General features: G+C 44.0%; 1 non-coding gene across 1 annotated transcript; it reads left to right on the top strand.

Moving 5' to 3' along the window:
- Positions 1 to 905: 905 nt before the first annotated feature.
- On the top strand, positions 906 to 1,043 carry LOC119926179. Its single transcript, XR_005450077.1, has one exon. It is a non-coding gene; the product is annotated as a small nucleolar RNA SNORA7 (small nucleolar RNA).
- Positions 1,044 to 18,234: the final 17,191 nt, after the last annotated feature.

Here is an 18,234-nt window from a genome sequence, read left to right as displayed (position 1 = left end):
CAACTGACAAGCTACCAGGAAACCAAACAGTAAAAACAGTGGGGGCTTAAACATACACGGGGAAGGGGGCCTTGCATTTGTGTTGAATTCAGATCTCTGGTCAGTTGGTTAATCATATTTATTGAGTGCTTACTGCATGCAGTGCATTGTCGTAAGCACTTGGAAGAGAACAATATAACAATAAATTGACAAGTTTCCTGCTGCTAGCAGCCTGCTGGGAATGACCTTGGGAAGAGCAGGAGAGAGAGTTAAATCTGGGTTACATTCTGAAACAACCTTAGTCAGGGAAGGCCTCTTGGTGGACTTGGCCTCTTGGAGGAGGCCAAGCCCTCAGGCTACCAGTTTAAGACATTTGAAGAGTCACTGGGCATTAAGCTGATGGTAAACCTTCAGGTCACATGAGCCAGGGCAGGCTCAATGGCTACTGGCCACCCCAGGTGAGCTTAGAGAGGGAAGCCGGTATCTGGGAATTAGAACTGTCCAGCCTAGACCGCTCAATCTGCCTTATACACACATCCACTAGCTCACTGCAAATCTTCGAGCTTCCACATCTGCCAATCTGGAAAAAGCCCGGGCTTTGGAGTCAGAGTTCACGGGTTCAAATCCCGACTCATCCAACTGTCAGCTGTGTGACTTTGTGCAAGTCACTTGACTTCTCTGTGCCTCAGTTCCCTCATCTGTAAAATGGGGATTAAGACTGCGAACCCCACGTGGGACAACCTGGTCACCTTGTAACCTCCCCAGCGCTTAGAACAGTGCTTTGCACATAGTAAGCGCTTAATAAATGCCATCATTATTATTATTATTGCCTCAGTGTTTAACACAAGGTTTGTCACATAGTAAACATTGAATAAACATCATTATTATTATTATGACAATCATCATTATCATCCCCTTCATTATATCCCCTCTCAGGGTCACACCTGGAGAGTTCCCATTACTCTACCAGTCTCGGCTACAGGAGGGAGAGTCGAGCAGAGACATACCCATTCCATTCCTAGATTGGACAGTGGCTAGCAAGTGGGAGGCAATCTGCTACAGGTCAGAACTCACCCATGTCGGGCAGCAATGGTATGGGAGAGAGTCGAGGGCGGAGACTCAAGTTTACTGCACGGAAGCAGGCAATGGTAAACCACTTCTGTATTTTGACCAAGAAAACTCTTTGGATACATTGCCAGAACAATTGCAGATGGAGAGTGGGGCAATTTGGGAGAGATGTGTCCATAGTGTCACTATGGGTCACAAACTACTCGACAGCATAAGACAAGATATGATTATACAGCCAAAGCAAAACACACACTTCTTGCCTTCAAGGAACTTACAATGTAACGGGAGAGAAGGACGGATAAAAATGATTGGTGAATAGAAGGACAAGAATCTAAAATGTAATGAATAGATCAACATAAAGTATCAGAATAAATAATTGAAGGTAAATAGATGCATAAGAGCATGAGGATGATACATAAGTGCGAGGGATAGTTGTTGGATTAACAAGACCTGGTTCTGAGAATTAATCAGGGAAGGCTTCATCCCAGCATGAGAGAAACCAAGCATGGGAGAGGTTAATCAATCGATCGACTGATCCCTCAGTTGAGCATAGAAGTGATTAGTATAGCACAGGTTAGCATAGAAGTAACCCAGGGGCAGAATGAGGCTTTGAATCCCATAAAATCCAGCACCTTCATGCTCCTAACAAAACACCAAGAAGTGCAAGGAACCTCTGGAGGCTGCTTTAACTTTCAGACCACCAGAGTTTTCCATATTATATCACCACCTGTGTTCTGAAAATGTTAGATCACCTGACAGAGTCCAGCTTCATTTCAGAGTTCCAATCCACAGCCCACTAAACTCCGCTGCCTCTATATAGAGAGATACCACTTTCTGCAAACCTAAAACCAAAACACACTTGCCCACTGAAGTGTTTAACTTTCTCCTATATAGCATGCCTTATCTTGAAACTTATCTAATTTCTTCCCTGACTAGGGCCCCAAGTCACCATGTCAATGTTAAACATCTGCTCTCATTTCTAGCATTGCTTCCCACCCTAATTGCTCATTCTTTTGAAATGTTCTTCATTTCCCTCGATTATTCCCTTTTTAGGCTGAAAATCCAGTGAGAAGACTCTCTTGGCTCTGCTCTAACTGCTCTCCCAGCAGGTTCTTACCATTCAATCAATCAATCAATCAGTCGCATTTATTAAGCTCTTACCATGTACACAGCACTATACTAAGCACTTGGGAGAGTATGATAATAGAGAAACAGCGTGGCTTAGTGGAAAGAGCACGGACTTGGGAGTCAGAGGACATGGGTTCTAATCCTAGCTCTGCCACCTGTCTGCTGTGTGACCTTGGGCAAGCCACTTAACTTCTCTGGGCCTCAGTTACCTCATCTGTAAAATGGGGATTAAGACTGTGAGCCCCACATGGGACAACCTGATTACCTTGTATCTACCCCAGTGCATAGAACAGTGCTTGGCACATAGTAAGCACTTAACAAATACCATTATTATTATTATTATATAGAGTTGGTAGGCACATTACTGCCCATTCCCTTGCAATCTGTTGAGAAGGGCTGCAGGAGACAAATCCCCCCTCGTTCATTAACATTCCTGGGCAACCTTCTAAGTGTTTTCTGGGGCTGACAGTCAGTGAAAATCTCCAAATTGGAATTATGATTATTTAATCAAGATGGGCGATCCCAAACGGGTCGTTTTGCGCAGACTTACGAAAGCAATTTCCATTCCCTTCCCATTAATGTCCTCATTAATAGCCTTTATCATGGGGCTCGCCCAGAACATCTTGGGATCGGGCCACACCAGAGCCTGCCACATGTGAGTTCACACTCTGGGACTCAGACCACGGGGCCAAAAAGAAGGGGTTGGGAAGTGCCCCGTTATGTGGTCAATCGATGGTTTATGGAGGGGGAATTCAAAGACATTTAAATTACATGCAAGGCAGATGCTCTTAACCACTAAGATTGCTCAGTGAAGCCACAAAAAAGATACAAGTTTGTTTCAAATGGATCTAGAAGCCGATCTGAAAATAATGATGCTATACTGAAATTCTTGTGTAAACATTTATTCAAGTTTTATGGTGCTCTCAGCCAAAAATTCAGGGTCTATGTAATTTTTAAGAAAGCAATTGTTTTGGGGGTTTGGGGTGGGGGGGGGTCGAGGGGATTGGTTATGTGTGGGAAGAGAAAGGGGAAGAACTTCAAAGCCCTTGCTGGACATTTTACCTAAAACCGATGTGAAAAATTAAGAAGTTTAAGGAAATAGAGGCTAAATGCATTTTTTTTTAATAGAGCCACTCATGGTCACTGGCTTGCAGCCAGTTTGAAACATGGAAAGACATCTTGAAATCTTTAGAAACTGTAATTTTCAGCAGTAGGAAATTATTTGTGTTATCAATGTACCGAAAAAATGCATTTTTTGTGCTTTTTCAGATCTCAAGGTTAAACTTCATTTCCAGGAGTTGCTTATTGTGGGGCAAGTTTCATTATTCTCATATATGACCTATTGCATGGGAGAGGGGGCCAAACAGAGTTCATTGGAGGGGTAAAAATGTGGCATTTATTTGTAGTATTAAGCATTTGCTATGTGTCAAGTACTGTACTAAGACCTGGGGTAGGTATAAGACAGTCAGGTTCCAAATGTCCTGGAAGTTAGAGGACTTGGGTTCTAATTTGATCTCCACCATTTGCCTGCTATGAAACCTTGGGTAAGTGACTTCTCTTCTCTGTACCTCAGTTTACTCATCTGTAAAATGAGGATTTAGTAGCTGTTCTCCCTCCCCTCTGGACTATGAGCCCAATATAGTATGGGGGTCGTGTCTGACCTGATAGTCTTGTGTCTACTCCTGCACTTAGTATAGTGTTGGTATACAGTAAGCTCTTAACAAAAGTCACCGTGTACATCTGTTTCAGCTGGAAGATTAAGACCCCAGCCTCCAGAGCAGCACTGATATGGCGGCCGGAATCCCCGACAAGGGCACCAGATTTGGCATTTAGCCATAGTCCTGTAAATACCCCATTCGCTAGCCAAGCTGCCAAATCAGAGGCCATGCTTTGGAAAAATAGTTGGGAATCTCATTTTCTTCCTGGGAATCCTCCTCCCTCCTCCCAAGTACATCCTATCTCCTCTAAGCAACACAAAAAAAAAGGAAGAAAAGTTTGGGAAAGGCTAAGCCCCAGATTGTTCTGCCTTGCCTGTATCTCTTATCTTGTACCTACACCATTTCTCAGTGCAGTGCTTGACATACAGTAAGCACTTTCTAAATACTAAAATTATCATTATTATTATAAGAAATAGTATTATTATTATAACTACTTACCTGGTTTCAGAGTGAGGTTTTATTTGGGGCCAATAAGACATAAGTTTCACACATTACTTTGTGACTTCTCGTACAGGAATAATTAGAACATTTATTCAGCACTTACTAGGTGCCAAGCACTGTGCTAAAAGACAGGGTAGATGCAGATTGGACACAATTCCCGGCCCAAGCAAAGCCCTCAATCTAAAGATGGCCAGAGCAAATGTCTTATCCCCATGTAACAGATGAAGAAAACTGAGGCACAGAAGGGTTAATCTATCAATTAGTCAATCAGTTCATTTATTCATTTAATCATATTTATTGAGCACTTACTGTGTGCAGAGCACTGTACTAAGTTCTTGGGAGAGTACAGCACAACACTAAAAAGACACATTCCCTGCCCACAAAGGGCTTACAATTTAGTGTAGAGCACTGTATGAAGTGCTTGAGAAAGTACAAAACAATAGAGTTAATAGACATTTCCCTGCCCACAAGGAGCTTACAGCCTTCAGACAGACAGAAATTAAAATAAACTACAAATATGAGAAGTAGTAGAGTATACCACTATTTTCATCATCATAATCAATGGTATTTATTGAATACTTACAGTGTGCTGAGCACTGTACTAAGCACTAAGTACAATACAATCGGGTTGGCAGACTGGTTCTCTGCCCACAGTGAACTTACAGTCTAGAGGGACATAAGTGCTGTGGGGCTGAGGTCTAAGGTGTAAATAGCCAAGTGCAGAGATGATATAGATGAGAGTGAGGATTCATTCATTCATTCATTCAATCGTATTTATTGAGCACTTACTGTGTGCAGAGCACTCTACTAAGCAATTGGGAAGTACAAGTTGGCAACATATAGAGACGGTCCCTACCCAACAGTGGGCTCACAGTCTAGAAGGGGGAGGCAGACAACAAAACAAACATATTAACAAAATAAAATAAATAGAATAAATATGTACAAGTAAAATAAATAAATAGAGTAATAAATATGTACAAACATCCTCTAAATGTTTATCACAACCAAAAATTTGGTAACCCAGTTTTCTGGATATGCATATGCTAGGTATCTAAGCATGGGGACTTTCCTTTTTTCAGAGAAGTTGTTGCCTAAAATCAATCAATTAATCAATGGTATTTATAATAATAAGAATAAGAATGGCAGATATTAAGCGGTTACTCTGTGCCGAGCACTGTTATAAGCGCTTGGGAGGTTACCAGGTGATCAGGTAGTCCCACGCGGGGCTCACAGTCCCAATATCCACCCTACAGATGAGGCAACTGAGGCACAGAGAAGTCAAGTGACCCGCCCAAAGTCACACAGCTGACAAGTGGTGGAGCTGGGATTTGAACCCATGACCTCTGACTCCAAAGCCCGTGCTCTTTCCACTGAGCCATGCTGCTTCCCCTAATTGAGTACTGACTGTGCAGAGGTCTGTACTAAGCTCTAGGAGAGAGCAATATAACAGAGTTGGTAGACACAAGCATAAAATCTAGAGATGAGTTTTCAGTCTAGAGAGCAGCTTACCGTTTACCCTAAATTTGAAACTCCTGGTGCTCCCCTACTGCCCCTGCAGTGGCATTAGGATCATTTGAGATGAGTTTGTTCAATCCCAGGGAGATAATTTAGTTTCCTCAAAGGGCTGGAGAGCTGCATGGCCTAGTGGAAAGAGCACAGGCCCGGGAGTCAGAAGGACCTGGGTTCCAATCCCAGCTTCGTCACTTTCCTGATGTGTGACCCTGGTCAAGTCACTCAACCTCTCTGTGCCTTAGTAATGACATCTGCAAAATGGGGATCAAGACCGTGAACCCCGTGTGGGTCAGGTGGTGGAAAGGAGGGCTTAGTGGGGGAAGGCCTCTTGGAGATGATGTGATTTTAGGAAGACTTTGGTGATGGGTAGAATGGTGGTCTGTTAAATAAAGATAGTATTTGTTGAGTGCTTACTATGTGTCAAGAACTGTTCTAAGTGCTGGGTGGGATACAAGGTAATCAGGTTGTCCCACATGGGGCTCACAGTCTTAATCCCCATTTTACAGATGAGGGACCTGAGGCCCTGAGAAGTTAACTGACTTGCCCAAAGTCACACAGCTGACAAGTAGTGGAGCCAGGATTAGAACCCATGACCTCTGACTCTGTTTAGAATTAAAGGAGGAGGGAGGTCCAGGGCAAAGGGAGGATGTGAGAAGCAGCGTGGCTCAGTGGGAAAGAGCATGGGCTTTGGAGTCAGAGGTCATAGGTTCAAATCCTGGCTCTGCCAATTGTCAGCTGTGTGCCTCAGTTACCTCATCTGTAAAATGGGGATGAAGACTGTGAGCCCCCCGTGGGACAACCTGATCACTTTGCAACCTCCCCAGCGCTTAGAACAGTGCTTTGCACATAGTAAGTGCTTAATAAATGCTATCATTATTATTATTATTATGTGGGAAAGGGGTTGGTGATGAGATAGATGAGATCGAGGACTAGTGAGTAGTTTGGTGTTAGAGGTGCAGACTGGGTTGTAGTAGGAGAACAGCAACGTGAGGTAGGAAGGGGATAGCTGATTGAGTGACTGGTCCAAGGTGACAAGAGCAAGCTTGGGAAATCCTGTCTCATTCATTCAATTGTATTTATTGAGCACTTACTGTGTGCAGAGCACTGTACTAAGCGCATGGGAAGTACAAGTCGGCAACATAGAGAGACAGTCCCTACCCAACAGGCTCACTGTCTAGAAGGGGGAGACAGACAACAAAACAAAACATGGAGACAGGTGTCAAAATCGTCAGAATAAATAGAATGATAACTATATGCACAACATTAACAAAAAATAGCCCTTTATCAGAATTTCTTCAAATGATTCCTCCTGGACTTTTGAATACTCAAAAAGGATTTTAGACTGTGAGCCCCTTTTAGACTGTGAGCCCACTGTTGGGTAGGGACTGTCTCTATGTGATGCCAATTTGTACTTCCCAAGCACTTAGTACAGTGCTCTGCACATAGTAAGCGCTCAATAAATACGATTGATATTGATTGATTGATTGATTGATCAAAATAAAAGTCACAAGACTGATGTCATCCTTTTTAGAGCCCCCGCCCAGATAACCCAGCATTAGTTAGCATACACACTCCTGACTCTTAGTCGCATGCTCTTTCCATCAGGCTGCACTGCCCACCAGAGTGTGTTCTAGAGGATTTGATGGAAGCTGGAGGCCCAGGCAGGGGGAAGAATATGAGCAAGAGGCCAGACGTGGCAGAGTGGAGAGTGGGGGAGAGTTAGAAAGTTAGCTTGGAAGGAATTAAACGAGCCATCAAAGCAGGTGACTCAGCTGCTCACAGAGCTCCTGGCTGATGTGCTCAGTGAGTCTGACCATTTTGGCCCGAGATCACGGGCCGCAATGAACAGAGGGCCTGAAGTCCAGACATTCCTGGCCGGATGGCAGGAGAAAGTCCACTATGGCACCTTGACTGGGTCCCAGCGTGGCTTAGTGGAAAGACCCCGGGCCTGGGAGTCGAAGGTCATGAGTTCTAATTCCTACTCTCCCACATGTCTGCTGTGTGACTTTGGGCAAGTCACTTCACCTCTCTGTGCCTCAGTTACCTCATCTGTAAAATGGGAATTAATGCCTGTGAGCCCTGCGTGGGACAACCTGATTACCTTGTATCTACCCCAGCACGTAGAACAGTGCTTGACACATAGTAAGTTTTCAACAAATACCAACATTATTATCCCCTTTGAAGTCATCAAGGTGGAGTAGGCCTTCAGAAAAAGCAGAGGGAAATGTCACCAGCTAAAATGTCTCCTTTCTCTGCTCTGGACATTTCATTATCATCAAATTCATTGCAACACTAGCCTAAAATGGCAGCAGAGGCTGGGCGTGCCTTACTGCGGCGTAGGGGGAAGGGAGAACCAGCCTGAAGTGGCTAGGAAGAGAAGGAGCAGAGGACTTTCAATGAGATCTAGCCATGAGATTTTGTAAGCCACAAAGATAACAGAAGCAGCGTGGCTCAGTGGGAAAGAGCACGGGCTTTGGAGTCAGAGGTCATGGGTTCAAATACCGGCTCCTCCACTTGTCAGCTGTGTGACTTTGGGCAAGTCACTTCACTTCTCTGGGCCTCAGTTCCCTCATCTGTAAAATGGGGATGAAGACTTTTAGCCCCACGTGGGACAACCTCATCACTTTGTATCCCCGCAGCACTTAGAACAGTGCTTTGCACATAGTAAGCGCTTAATAAATGCCATCATCATCATAACAGGGGCCTGGGAAGGGAGGAAGCTGGTGAAACTTCAGCATTGGCCTCTCTTCCTCTAATTTCACTTGTCTGGGGCCTCTCCCCACCCGCATAGCTATTCCTCTCCCAAACTAATCTCCCTCTTAGGCTGTACGCAGCATACACAGTGGCTTGTTTATTGCATACAAACAGTTTCTGATCAATTAATCAATCATTAATCAATCAACTATATTTATTGAGCACTTAACTCTATGTAGAGCATTGTACTTAGTCCTTGGAAGGGTACACAGAGTTGGTAGACATGTTCTCTGCCCACAAGGAGCTTAAAGCCAAGAGAGAGAGAGAGAGACAGGCATTAATATAAATAAATAAATCGTGGATATGTACACAAGTGCTGTAGGGCTGAGGGTGGAGTGAATATAAAGTCCTTGAATGTATAGATCCGTGTATGTGATGAAGAAAACCTCATTAGTTGACAGGCGAACACATTTCAAAAGCCATAACCAGAGTGCCGTAACGTATAACTGGGGAATCACTCTTCTAGAGGTAATTGTGCTGGACCTCTGCATTTCTTCTCCATCCATAAATCCACTAGAAAATTCCTCAAGGGCAGGGATCGTATCCACCAACTCTATTGTATTGTAAGTGTGGCCTTTGTTAAGCACTTCCGATATGTCAAAAACCGTACTAAGAATTGGGGTAGGTATAAGATAATCAGCTCCCAAATAGGGCTCACAGTCTAAGTAGGAGGGAGAACGGGATTGAATCATCATTTTGCAGATGAGGGAACTGAGGCACAGAGAAATTTAGTGACTTGCCCAAGGTGATACACATGGTACATGGTGGAGTCAGGATTAGAAACCAGATCCTCTGCTTCCCAGGTCCATGCTCTTTCCACGGGGCCATGCTGCTTCTCTACTGTTATTTCCCAAGTGCTAGGCAAAAACTCCTCACCCTCGGCTTCAAGTCTCTCCATCCCCTCGCCCCCTCCTACCTCACCTCCCTTCTCTCCTTCTCCAGCTCAGCCTGCACCCTCTGCTCCTCTGCCGCTAACCTCCTTACTGTGCCTCGTTCTCGCCTGTCCCGCCACCGACCACCAGCCCACGTCCTCCCCCTGGCCTGGAATGCCCTCCCTCCGCACATCCGCCAAGCTAGCTCTCTTCCTCCCTTCAAAGCCCTACTGAGAGCTCACCTCCTCCAGGAGGCCTTCCCAGACTAAGCTCCCTCCTTCCTCTCCCCCTCCTCCCCCCCACCTTACCTCTTTCCCCTCCCCACAGCACCTGTATATATGTACATATGTTTGTACATATTTATTACTCTATTTATTTGCACATATTTATTCTATTTATTTTATTTTGTTAATATGTTTTCTTTTGTTCTCTGTCTCCCCCTTCTAGACTGTGAGCCCACTGTTGGGTAGGGACCATCTCTATATGTTGCCAACTTGTACTTCCCAAACGCTTAGTACAGTGCTCTACACACAGTAAGTGCTCAATAAATACGATTGAATGAATGAATGAATGAAAAGAGCTCTGCTCAAGTAGGTGCTCAGTAAATACCATCAGTTGATTGATTGAATCTAATGTGACTGCTGAGCTCTAACAAATGCTACTTTTGCCCAATCCAGCTTTGTTAGTAGAGGCCCTCCCTCGCATGCCGCCTTGAGTCTTACCTCTGCCATGCCATTCACAGCACAGCTGTCCCGTGTGGGCAGGGATTGTCTCTCTTTACTGCTGAATTGTACTTTCCAAGCACTTAGTACAGAGCACTGCACACAGTAAGCGCTCAATAAATACGATAATAATAATAATGGCATTTGTTAAGCACTTACTATGTGCAAAGCACTGTTCTAATGCTGGGGAGGATACAAACTGAGCAGGTTGTCCCACGTGGGGCTCATAGTCTTAATTCCCATTTTACAGATGAGGTAACTGAGGCACAGAGAAGTTAAGTGATTTACCCAAAGTCACACAGCTGACAAGCGGCGGAGCGGTATTAGAACACATGACCTCTGACTCCCAAGCCTGTGCTCTTTCCACTGAGCCACGCTGCTTCTCTATAATAATAATGCTTTTTGTTAAGCACTTACTATGTGCCAAGCACTGTTCTAAGCACTGGGGTAGATACAAGGTAATCAGGTTGTCCCACATGGGGCTCACAGTCTTAATCCCAATTTTACAGATGAGGGAATTGAGGCACAGAGAAGCTAAGTGACTTGCCCAAAGTCACACAGCTGACAAATGGTAGAGGCAGGATTAGAACCCATGACCTCTGACTCTTAAGCCTGTGCTCTTTCCACTAAGCCACGCTGATGATGAATGAATGAATACCCACTATGGTCCTGCTTGGTACCCTCAACCTGGTCTACCTCATGGGTGAGGCATCTTCAAAAATCTAGCACTAATCATTAGGACATTTTAAGAATTAATCATTGTGGTATTATTGAGTGCCTATTACGTGCCAAGCGCTGTCCTGAGCACAGGGACAGATACAACATAAGCAGACTCCCATGCAGGGCACACAGTCTGAGGAGGGAGAATAGGGATTTTATCCCTATTTTTGCAGATGAGGAAACTGAGACAGAGCAAGTCAAATGACTTGCCCAAGAGCACACCATTAGAATTAGAAACCAGGTCTCCTGACTCCCAGAGTTGCAATTTATCCACAGGGTCATGCTACTTGTCAAAAATTGAAGTTCAATTAATGACAGAAATCCAGCATTTCAAAACTGTACAAAGGGTAAAGCTAAGTTAGGTACTCGATATGTACTCGACACACACATGCCTCGCTGCCATTTTTTATGATGGAAGTATTAACTTGGGGATCTTGTCTACTACCCCTATAAACTGCAAGTTCCTTGTGGGCAGAGAACACGTCTATTCTATTGTGTTTAATTTTCCCAAGTGCATAGTCCAGTGCTCAGTAAATACCATTGATTGATTAATCAATTGCCTGGCTGCATTCCAGGGCCTCATTATTGGTAATCTCATCCTGCATGGTTCTTAGGTGATACTGAAGAAGCTGCTCCAGGAGTTGGATGAAATGCCTTTAGTGGGTACAGGTCCCATTGTCATGTAGAAGGTTGGGTGCCATCACAGCTCTATTATTTATTATTAAGTGCCGTTGAGTCATTTCCAATTCTTAGCGACTCCATGGATATACTTTCTCCAGAACGTCCTGTCCTCTGCCATCACAGCTCTATCATCCTTTAATCTGTATCAAGCTGGGTCACCAAACTATCTGTCAGTCTCTCAAAAGCCATTCTGGGCTTCTTGACTTATTTTTATCTATCTTTTCCAGTCTATGCACTGTTGGAGTCTGTATTGCACTTATAGCAAAATATACTGACAATGTTTTGGTCTTTTCTGCCCATGATTTTGTCTAAGGTTTCCCATTTGTCAGCTGGTACATAACTTGGAGTTCCTTTAGATTTTATTGCAAGTCCACATAATTGAGATGACCTTCCAAATGGTTGAAGCAGCATAGCTAAGTGGAAAGAACAGGGGCCTGGGTTTAAGTCCGGGCTCCACCACTTGTCTGCTGTGTGACCTTGGGCAATTCAATTAAATTTTCAGTGCCTCAGTTACCTCCCTTGAAAATGGGGATTAATACTGTGAGTCCCAGGTGGGACATGGATTGTGTCCAACCTGATTAGCTCCTATCTACCCCAGTGTTTAGTAAAGTGCCTGGCACATAGTCAGTGCTTAACAAATACCATGGAAAAGTGGTATGTCATCATCTTCTAGACTGTAAGATCATCGTGGGCAGGGAACATGTCTACCAGCTCTGTTGTATTGTACTCTCTCAAGCAGTTAGTACAGTGCTCAACACAGAGTAAGCACTCAGTAAATACCATTGATGATGATCTGAAAGTCTTCTTATCTGTATGCTTCAAGATTACAAGTGCCTGTGTATAGCAGCCCCTGAGTCACTGCACCCAAAGATTTAAATGGTGTGTGTAGCCTGTCAGTCAATCAGTCATATTTACTGAGCACTTACTAAGTGCAGAGCACTATAATTAAGCATTTGGGAGAGTATAATACAACAGAATTAGCAAATACATTCCCTGCTCATAATGAGCTTACAGTCTAGAGGAGGGGACAGATATTAATATTAATAAATAATTTATAACATATAATTTAAAGATATGTACATAAATGCTGTGGGATTTGGGGAGGGGTGAATATGAAGTGTCCAAAGATCACAGAATGAAGTGCATAGATGACACAGAAGGGAGAATGAGCTGGGGAAAAGAGGGCTTAATCAGGGAAAGCTTGTAAAATTAGAAGAGTCTTCTTTAGATCAGATACAATTACAATTATTGTCATTATTATCACAATAATAATACTTGTTAAGTACTTACTAAGTGTCAAGCACTGTTCTAAGCAGCGGGGAAGATAGAAGTTAATTAGGTCAAATGCAGTCCCTGCCCCACATGGAGCTCACAGTCTAAGAAGGAGAAAGGGTATTGAATCCCTATTTTGTAGATGTGGAAATTGAGACACAGATAAATTATGACTTCCCTATGGTCACACTGTAGGCAAGTGGATATTCCGACTCAAGCCTCCAGATCAATCATCTCATCTGTAATCATGTAGGCATTAGACTGCACAGCTCTTTCCTCCAAAAGGGATAATAACGGTATTGGTTAAGCTCTTACTATGTGCCAAGCACTAGGATAGCTACAAGATAATCAGTTCAGGAGTAGTCCTTATTCCACATGGAGTTCACAGTCTTAAGTAAGGAGGGAGAACAGGTATAGAACACCAATTTTTCAGGTGAGGAAACTGAGGCCCAGGAACGTTAAGTGACTTGCCCAAGGTCACACAACAGGTGAGTGACAGAGCAGGGATTAGAACCCAGATCTTCTGACTCCCAGGGCTGTGCTGTACCCACTCGGCCACCTTCGAATCTGATTCTGCCGAACCTACTCTCCTGGAATAGCATAAGGATCTTAGTGAACTTCAGAACAAATATGGATCTGCTGAGATGTCACATAAAAGTCAGGATGAAATACCACAGTACTTATATAACATATCAATCAATCAATTGTATTTATTGAGCGCTTACTGTGTGCAGAGCACTGTACTAAGCACTTGGGAGAGTATAATACAACTGAGTTTCGGTAGACACATTCCCTGCCCACAAGCTTGCAGTCTAGAGGAAAATGAAATTAGAACCATCAAGCGTGATCTCCCTAAAACATTCCCTCCAACTCTCCAGCCCCACTCTCTTTCTGCCCCTTCTCTGACTCTTCCATCTTTCCCAGCAGTATCTTAAGAGATTTTCCACCTCTGCTCAAAAATCTACCCCCCCACCAATTTCTCTGATCCAATCCCTTCATGCTTCCTTCTTGTTCTGACTGTCATTCTCAACCATTCACTTTCCAATGGCTCCTTGCCACTGCTTTCAAATGAGCTCATGTACCCCCATCTTAAAATACAGAAACAAAAAAACTCTCCTGAATACCACTGTACCTCCTGTTATCACCCTCTCTCCCACCTACCATCCCTTCCCAAACACCTTGCCTGAGGTAGGCTTCATTGTCCTCTCCTCCAATGAAGAAGGCAGCATGGCCTATTCATTCATTCATTCATTTAATCGTATTTACTAAGTGCTTACTGTGTGCAGAGCACCTAACTAAGCACTTGGAAAGTACAATACAGCAATAAAGAGAGTCAATCCCTGCACACAATGGGCTCACACCCTAGTGGAAAGTGTGTGGGCCTGGGAGCCAGAGGACTTGGGTTCTAATCCCATCATCGCTGCCAATTGCTCTGATAATTGCTTGCTGTGTGACCATGGGAAAGTCACTTAACTTCTCTGGGCCTCAGTTTCCTCAGCTGTAAAATGGGGATTCAATGCCTGTTCTCCCTCCTACTTCAGACTGTAAGCCCCACACAAGACAGGAGCTGTATGACCTAATTGATTTCTACCTACCCCACTGCTTAAAACAATGTTTGACAAATAGTTAAGCACTTAAGTACCATTAAACGCACAATTCTCTCAAACTCTTGTAAATCTAGTTACTATGTGCAAAGCACTGTTCTAAGCGCTGGGGAGGTGACAAGGTGATCAGGTTGTCCCACGGGGGGCTCACAGTCTTAGTCCCCATTTTTACAGAAGAGGGAACTGAGGCCCAGAGAAGTCAAGTGACTTGCCCAAAGTCACACAGCTGACAATTGGCGGTGCCGGGATTTGAACCCTTGACCGCTGACTCCAAAGCCCGTGCTCTTTCCACTGAGCCAGGCTGCTTCTCAGAATTAGAACCTAGTCCTTCTGACTCCCAGGCCCATGCTGTATTGTTCTATTGTCCTCTCCTAGGCACTTACTAGAGGGTTCTGCTCAGAGTAAGTGCTCAATAATTACCATAGATTAATGATTGATCCCAACAGGGGTGGCCAAGCCACCAGAGGGTGCCAAGTCGCAGAGGGTGGTGTGTGGCCATCTGTGTAGTCAGCACCTGGCATTCTGAGGAGTGGAGGGAGAGGTAGAAGCAGCATGGCCCAGGTGGACAGAGCCCGGGGCCTGGGAGTCAGAAGGGCCTGGGTTCGAACCCCGCCTCTACCGTAACCGTATGTCAGAGTTCTGTAACCATTCATTCATTCATCATTCATTCATTCATCAATTCAATCGTATTTATTGAGGGCTTACTGTGTGCAGAGCACTGTACTAAGCATTTGGAAAGTACAATTCATCAACCAAGAGAGATAATCCCTACCCAACAACAGGTTCACAGTCTAGAAGGGGGGAGACAATAAAACAAAACAAGTAGACAGGCATCAATAGCATCAATATAAATAAATAGACTTGTAGATATATACACATCGTGAAAAAAATTAATTGGCCACCAGTTCTCAGTGCTTAGTTCAGTGCTTGGCCCACGGTTAGAACTTAAAATTCCACAATCGTCAGAAGTAGCGTGGCTCAGTGGAAAGAGCACGGGCTTTGGAGTCAGAGGTCACTGGTTCAAATCCCAGCTCCGCCAACTGTCAGCTGTGTGACTTTGGGCAAGTCACTTCACTTCTCTGGGCCTCAGTTCCCTCATTTGTAAAATGGGGATTAAGATTGTGAGCCCCACGTGGGAGAGCTCACCTCCTCCAGGAGGCCTTCCCAGACTGAGCCCTCTCCTCAGTCTCCTCTCCCCCTCCTCCCCCTCCCCATCCCCAAGCCTTACCTCCTTCCCCTCCCCACAGCACCCGTATATATTTGTACATATTTATTACTCCATTTATTTTACTTGTACATGTTATTTATCTATTTATTTTATTTTGTTAATATGTTTTGTTCTGTCATCTGTCTCCCCCTTCTAGACTGTGAGCCCACTGTTGGGTAGGGACTGTCTCTATATGTTGCCAACTTGTACTACCCAAGCGCTTAGTACAGTGCTCTGCACACAGTAAGCGCTCAATAAATACGATTGAATGAATGAATGAATATCTGTAATATAATTTATATTAATGTCTGTCTCTCCCTCTAGACTTTAAACTCCTCATGGGCCGGGGACTTGTCTACCAACTCTGTCGTATTATAGTCCCCCAGATGCTTAGTAAAGTACTCCGCACACAATAAGAGTTCAATAAGTGTCATTTGTTTATCAACTGATAAACTGTTTACTATTCTATTTATTTTATTTTGTTAATATGTTTTGTTTTGTTGTCTGCCTCCCCCTTCTAGACTGTGAGCCCATTGTTGGGTAGGGACCATCTCCATATATTGCCAACTTGTACTCCCCAAGCGCTTAGTACAGTGCTGTGCACACAGTAAGTGCTCAATAAATACGATTGAATGAATGAGTGAATGAATTGATGGTTTGAGTCGGGGTCCAAGTTAGAGTTTAGAGCTATGATGGAGGCAGGTTTTAGAGGTAAATTCAGTGTGACAGTGTAGATGATTAGTTTTTCATGTTGATGATTTAGAATTCCTTGACTGGATTTGGCAATGCTTATCTGTTAGTTGTTGCTGGCCTAATGGCTAGAGCCCGGTCCTGGGAGTCAGAAGGTCATGAGTTCCAATCCTGGCTCTGCCACTTGTGAGATGGGTAAGTTACTTTACTTATCTTGGCCTTGGTTACCTCATCTGTAAAATGGGGATTGAGACTGCAAGCCCCATGTGGGACAGGGACCATGCCCAACCTGATTTGCTTGTATCCACCTCAGTGCTTAGTACAGTACAAGGCACATACTAAGCACTTAACAAATACCCCAATTGTTGTTATTATTATTAGGAATTTTTGTAATCTCTACTCAGTTACTATTCACCAGGACAATGGAATCTTATAGAGTCATTCATGGTGTCTGCTGTGTGACCTTGGCCAAGTCACTTTACTTCTCTGTGCCTCAGTTCCCTCATCAGGAAATTGTGGATTAAGACTGTGAGCCCCAAGTGGGACACGGACTTCATCCAACCTGATTATCTTATATCTATCCTGGTGCTGAGTACAGTGCCTGGCTTAACAAACGCCATAACAGCAACAACAACAGAAACAGGTATGATGCCAAAGAATCTTCGTATCTTCTCTATCAATCACCTGGGGTTTCCCTTCTGAACAAGAAGGGGGCCTCAGAATCAGCTAGTGCAAGAGACTCATTGACCAATACCTGTCAGCTGGACTCAGTCACAAGTTCATACAAAAGCCATATCTAGATCTGTACACAGAGTCTTTTGGGTAAATTATTCTGCTTTAATCCAGGGCATTCATGGCTTGTATTCACAGCACAGACATATCCTAGTTTTGTGCTTTTATTTTCTACCTTGCTGAAGTCCCTGAAACAAATGTGACGTGCTTTATGGCAATATCCGTGGTTCATTCTCTCGCAAAACTGTGAGGAACTCACATTTTTATTGCTTCTTTCTAGGACGAGAGAAGAAAGGTCTGGAGACATGAGAAACGCTGTAAAATGTGAGTAAAGCTACAAGGGGCTCCCATTCATCCCTTCCCTGGATCTTTCAGGCCAGTACTTCACTTGCTTAGGTTTTATGAAGACTAAGAAGACTCATTGTCTTGCTCCTGATAACATGCATTAAATACAGCTTGTGCTAGTAATTGAGGACCCATTTTGAACTATGTGGGAGGTAAAAAGAAAAATCCAAGCCTGAACAAAGCCTGGGGCTTTTTCCCTGGAAACGCAGAGACATCTTACCGGCCAATGCACATTCCCAACCCTCTTTATAGCATTTCCTTCCAATCTCGTTCACACTATCCATGCAGAGCTCTCAGATCAGGCCACGCCACTGCCCCTGTGGATCAGACAGGCTTTCAGGGACTCAGAAGCAGCAGGCACCAACAGAACATGAATGACAGCCTTACACTGAGGCCATCCAATATTGGAGAGCCTATAGTCCTTTAATTTACAGAACTTACTTTGAAGGTCTCCAATTTATTTATGATCTTGTGTTCCAAGGTCCATAAATCTTCCAGGAACTCTGATTTCTGATGTATGTTCAAGGTAGACACCTAATCCCCAGGGAGCATTGAAGAGCTTTCCTAGCACATATTTCCAAGTGCAATCTTTATATTGGTCAAAGTACTCTGTTTTTCATTACTTAGACCCACATTATTATCCAGGTTTCATTCATCAGGGCAGCTGAAGCAGCAACATTGCCTAGTGGCTAGAACATGGGCCTGGGCATCAGAAGGACCTCAGTTCTAATCCTGGCTCTGCCACCTGCCTGGTGTATGACCTCGGCAAGTCACTTAACTTCTCTGCCT

This window comes from Tachyglossus aculeatus, chromosome 3 (assembly GCF_015852505.1).
Source record: "Tachyglossus aculeatus isolate mTacAcu1 chromosome 3, mTacAcu1.pri, whole genome shotgun sequence".
Classification (NCBI taxonomy): Eukaryota; Metazoa; Chordata; class Mammalia; order Monotremata; family Tachyglossidae; genus Tachyglossus; species Tachyglossus aculeatus.
The sequence above is the reverse complement of the archived record's forward strand: the minus strand, read 5'-3'. Positions and strand labels throughout refer to the sequence as shown.